Source organism: Gavialis gangeticus, unplaced genomic scaffold (genome assembly GCF_001723915.1).
Source record: "Gavialis gangeticus isolate Ggan-Ray unplaced genomic scaffold, GavGan_comp1, whole genome shotgun sequence".
In the NCBI taxonomy this organism is placed as follows: domain Eukaryota; kingdom Metazoa; phylum Chordata; order Crocodylia; family Gavialidae; genus Gavialis; species Gavialis gangeticus.
This window is the reverse complement of record NW_017729031.1, coordinates 117,458,903-117,464,451: the sequence shown is the minus strand read 5'-3', so window position 1 is coordinate 117,464,451 and position 5,549 is coordinate 117,458,903. Positions and strand designations below refer to the sequence as shown.

General features: G+C 45.4%; 1 protein-coding gene across 1 annotated transcript in view; it reads right to left on the bottom strand.

Annotated features, from left to right (window-relative positions):
* LOC109302126 (glucagon-like) overlaps window positions 1-1,951 on the bottom strand; it is an 18,062-nt gene extending 16,111 nt beyond the window's left edge. The window contains exon 1 of the mRNA XM_019523656.1: window positions 1,868-1,951. The gene's annotated coding sequence lies outside the window, so the exon portion shown is untranslated. The remainder of the gene's footprint in view (window positions 1-1,867) is intronic.
* Between the last annotated feature and the right edge of the window lie 3,598 nt (window positions 1,952-5,549).

Below are 5,549 nucleotides of genomic sequence, written 5' to 3'. Positions count from 1 at the left end.
TAAATGGCAGTACACTCTTAAAGCTTTTTGAATTAGAGAGAGAGAGAAAGAGAGAGTTTAAGTAACAGTGACTATTCCCTCTTTCAAACACTTTGATTGCACATATTGGGATGTTAATGGATTTGAAAATAGTTAAATTGGTGGAAGAAAATTTGTGTACCTGAAAGGAATCTTTTGTCTAGAGAAAACAGAAATAGAATTTTAGAATTGATTGGGGCAGGGGGGGAAGAGAGGGAACATGTTAAAGTATTCTTAAATGATGCTGAATTTACTCAAACAAGGAAAAAAAGTTCTAAGCTTAAGAGGCATTATGAAAATAAGCATTGATGTTAACATAATTATTTTAACAATATGGCAAGATTGGTCCTTTCCATCTTGGGTCTCAAGTCACTGGAGGATCTCAGGCTCTGAATCTGAAAGCTTCCAATCCTACCGTACACGGCACAGGGCATGAACAGGACTCCACCATCCCCATCCAGCATACCATTTGCCAGACTATCTTCCCGGCTGTATATCTATAGCTAAGCCTTCCCATATGGGTAGGTGGTGGCCCTCCAAGAAGGAGTACCAGTGGACTATGTGCCATTTGGACCAGACCCATTGACCTTTGTGACTTGAGGGAACACCTTCCTTCTCAACTCTCTGGCAGAGCAATTTGGACCTGTTACATGGTAATTTTGGGCAGCTCCTGAGTTCTTAGCTCTTATCTGCACATTAATACCTTAAAGTAGCTTAAAGCACTCATTATGTAGCTCAGAGTTATGCCACTCCAGGGCAGGATTATCTCTGATCTGCACAAGCCAGCTCCTGTTCCATTAACATGTGGCTACTCCACACTGATGTGCCATTCAAGTTGAAGTTCTCCAGTATCTCAGGATGCAGTGGTCTCTCCCCGACCCTCCTGTTCTTTGTGGACAAACTGTCCATCCCTGGAACTCCTACAGCTCCTACTCCTGTCCCTAGTCACCAGGCCTCTAGTGGCAAGTCACAGCCGTGCAGGTTGGGGACAATCAGAGAAGGTTTCTAGACCAAAGGTGTGACTCCAAACTCCAGGCTAGCACTAAACTGATCAATATTTGTGTGGCTCATAGCATAAGGTATAACATACCCTTAAATGCCATGGCCAAAGTCACATAGGACTGCTCTGGTGACATACAGAAGCCATAAATAGCATATAAAGGAATGACAGAGAATTCCCTCACAACACTGGCCCTCCATAGTTGCCCTCAGTTGCAAGCCTTCTGGAGGTACACTAAGGGAAGAAACTTATCATGGGAAGAGGTAAGGCCATGATGTATTCTAGCTGTTACCACAGACCATAGGCAGCACTGGGGAGACTCATAATTTACATACCCCTCCTCCCAGGCTGCCTCATTACACATGAGCATGTTTTGGCATCCCAAACAGTTAAAAACTGGAAGAACACACAAGATGATAGCCTCCCAGGCTTCACCATCCCCTCTTTCCCCTCCCAGTCCCTTTGACTGTCTCTTCTGTGCTGAACCACTTGAAGGTGTAAAATCCAACCGCAGATTTCTTGAGTGACAGCTCCTAACCTGAATCAATCTTATGTTCCCTTTTCAAAATTGTAAGGACCTAGATGATTTTTTCCAGTTCAGTCAGAGCAATTTTAGCATTGCTTCTGCTGTGACAAGCAACGTGCTCGTAGCTCTTCAGCCACATCAAAAGATGGTTAACCATGGGTACAACCTCCTTTTTAAAACTCCTTCCACCTGCAATACTCACATTACCTTCCCTGCCTCCACACTATTAATTTAGAGAAGAGTTTCAAAGAAAAAAGAGAGAGAGAGAGAGAGAGAGAGAGAGAAAGAGAGAGAAAGAGGGAGATTGGAATTGTACTTCTTACCTTCCTGACCCTCTGATTTCCGTAGGTCCTGGTGTCAAATCGAGGCTCTTTGGACTCTTTATATTCCACAGGTGCAATGGACCAACCCTATTTCCATGAAATAAGCAGGAAATTAGTCACCTAATCAGAGTAAATCAAACCCACTTAGATCAGCTCCATTAGGTCCATTGACCTACAGAGCAGGAAAATAACCTTTTAACGGGTGTTTACATTAATGGTAATTAAGCGCTGCAATATCACAGCATTAAGAATTAACTCACATTAGGGCTATAATATGAATGGCATAAACTATGTGATCTTAAATTCTGCATGGTACCACCTTTCATCTGCCAGGACTGAGACACTGAGGCAAATGCAAATGGTAGCTGGTGATGATTCTACAGACAGTGGGTCTGATTCTCCTCTCTTTTCCACTGGGGTAAAGTAGGAGTCATTTCACTAAAGCCAACTGTGAGTGCCTAAGGCCCCCTTCAAATGTTAATTAAATACCATAATTAGGATCTGACAAATTTTAACTCCCCAAAAATATCACATCCATGGCAGAATGAATGATTGTTTGACTCTGTGATAACAGTCAGATACCAATCATGTCTGTCAGAGCATGCAGCTGGCTGTACCCTTTCACCCGAGTAGAGGGAGCTGGGGATTGGAGACCTCCTGGATACCCAGTTGCCCATGCCCAACAGGTGCAGGCCATTGCATGTGAGCTGGTAAAAGTTTGTGGTGCCTTTAATGGGAGATCCTTAATCCACAGTATATTTTCAGCTGGCTGCACATGTGCCAAGGTGCAGGTAGCTGTGGATTGGGAAGTTTCCCAAGCCCCAGAAGCCATAGTTGTTTGAAGGTCTGCAGCATGGGTGGCTGTGAATTGGGGAGCCCATTGATACAGAGCTGCCTACACCTTGCATCTTGAAATGGTACATGTACAACCTGTGGCAAGTAGGCTGTGGATTGGGGAGCTCATTGATCCACAGCTTGCATGCAGCTGGCAGCATGAATGCCCAGGACAGCTTGGCACCACAGATATCTAGGAACAGTGGAGCTAGGAAGGCACCAGCATGCATGCTGACAGCTTTATGCACACCAGGCTGTGGACAGCTGGGCAACTGAGGCTGTCCCTGTGCATGGAGAACCAATCGACTCCCCTGCATGGGGACCTTTAAAGCTCCGTATCATGTGCACCCCGTGCAAAAAGTGCTGCCGATGCTGCCAGTGGCACCTGTGGGAGGTTGCCTCTCGCCACTCCCCCCCGTCTGACAACAGCACCAGTGGCATCTGTGGGCAGTTCCTGGTTGCCACTGCCTGCCACCGCTGCTGGTGACATCTGCAGGTGGTCACCGACCAGTGGTTGATGCTCACCACTGCCCCCTTCCCCCTCCCCCACTGCTGACACCACAGCAGCTGCCTACGAGAGCTCCCCACTCACTGCCAACACTCCCCTGCTGCTGACACCACCACCGCTGCCTGTGAGCAGTCACTGTTCCCCACCAGCCTCTGGGGGCACACAGCATTCATGCTCCACAGTACAACCCAGCATTAGTCTGCACAGCATAGCTTTAAATGTCTCTGAGCAGGGGGAACTATACTGGACTTCCCCTGCACCAACAAGATTAAACTCCACCATGCACCCAGCACCAGGCTGCATGGTAGAATTTTAACGTGTCATGCATTCAAATTAAACTGAGATACAAACCACAAACAAAGATGTTCCACATACAATTGTGCATTAAAAATACTCATTGAATGTGGAACATCTTTGTTGCTGGTTTGCCATTTTTATTGCAGGATAACTTGCCTGAATATGTGTCATGTTACCAAAAAGTTGCAGGACACTCATTCTTAACCTGCAACAAATGTAATATCTGGAAGAAGCCTAAGAATCCCACTTACAAAATGCTGTGCAAGCTCTGGGTAAAAAACTAGTCCCTGTCCCAAAGAGCTTACAATCTCAGACAGGAGACAGAAAAGTTCAAAGAGATGATCCCAGTTAAAATGACAGGTAGGCATCACCAACATACTGGAAGCCTAGACATAGTCACATTTTTTTTTGTATTGCATCACAGCAAAGAAGAGTTCTAAGGAGGGATATGAAAGAGAACAATGGAGTGACAGTGCAGCTGTTTATGGGAAGCAAAAGGGGCAATGTGGAAGAAAGCATGAAGGCAGGTAGTTGAAAATTTAACAAGGATGGAAGCTTGTGTCATGGATCTAATAGAGCTAGAACTTACCCTCTCAGCATTGAATGGGGAAGAGTAAGGGTAGGCTGTGAAGGGCCACAGAAGTAAGGATAAATGGCTTGTGTTTGATGTGATAGATAGGGGAGAGCCAGTGACAGGGCACAAAGAGAGGGGTGACCTGGTCAAAGGAGCAGGCTCAGAGAATGTTCCTCAGAGCCGTGTTCTAAATGGATCCAAGCAGTGCAGGATTACATTCAAAATGACCAGAGAAAAGAATATTGTTGCAATCAAAATATGAGACAGGGAGAGCCTGGGCAAGTTTTAGCTCTAGAAAGACAGAGCTGTATCAGAAATGTTTTTTCCTCCTAGAAAGAATTATTTCAGGTTATGTCTGGTTCTCTCTCTCTCCTTTACACTTGCATTAAAAAGTTCCTCACCCAGCACAAAGATGCTGCAGGATGCCCTAATCTGCCTTCCTGTGCAGCCCTGTATATTGAGAAGAGCCCCTGTGGCCCCAGGGAGGGACAGAGGTGTAGCTGGAGTGTTTTGTGCTGCAGCTATTCTTGGCCAGTAGGCAGTTATACAAGAGCTCCATAACTTAGAGCAGCCTCTAGGTTACCTACAGGCTCTTATGTGGATTCAGTTACACTGTGCAGGAAAGGAGTAAGCTATACTGGGATAAGTGATATTTACACTAGTCTGTGTTCGTACTATGGGCTGTACTAGTTTAACTGCACCAATATAAAGTTACACTCTTCATCAACATCATTACTCTATGAAAGGCTGTGTAGACCAGACCTAAGGGAAGAAATAGAGACTTGTCTTGACATTTAAATGTTCGTTACTAAGCAGTTGGGTGATTGTTTGGGGTCTCTGCAGACTAGGTTGCCTATGTGATGAGACTGTTGCTGCTTTTACTGTGCCAGTTAAAATACAAGAGACCCTTGTTGTAGCCATAGGCAGTTATATCATCTCCCTGGATGACAGAAGTCCCAGGTATGGAAATACATATTTTTATTTTAAAATACCATCCTGGTCACATTTTCTTGAGTTTGTCTTGGCTGCCATAAGAGAAATTCAGGCCCTGCCTCAACTTGAAAGGGATTGTTGTTGTGGCTATAGCAGCAGATCTTGCTAGGCTGTGTCTACACTGCTAATACATACTGGCAGGGCTCTGTCAGGCAAGGGTGCAAAGTTGTGTGATCCTGGATCAGCACAGCTGTGTTAGCTGAAGAAATTACTCTGGTGGAACTGCTCAATTACCAGTGATAGAATCATAGAAAAGTAGGGCTGGAAGGAACATCTAGAGGTCATTTAATCCATGGGTGGGCAAAATATGGCCCGTGGGCTGATTTTACATAGTCCACAGCTGCTCCTCTGAAGGAGAATTGTAGCCCACACACAGCTGCCCTGGCTTTACGTGCCTCTCTCCCTTCCCCATGTCAACCAGTAGCAGCAACAGCAACAGCAACCACAACCACTCATCTCCCCCTAGTCCCAGTTAT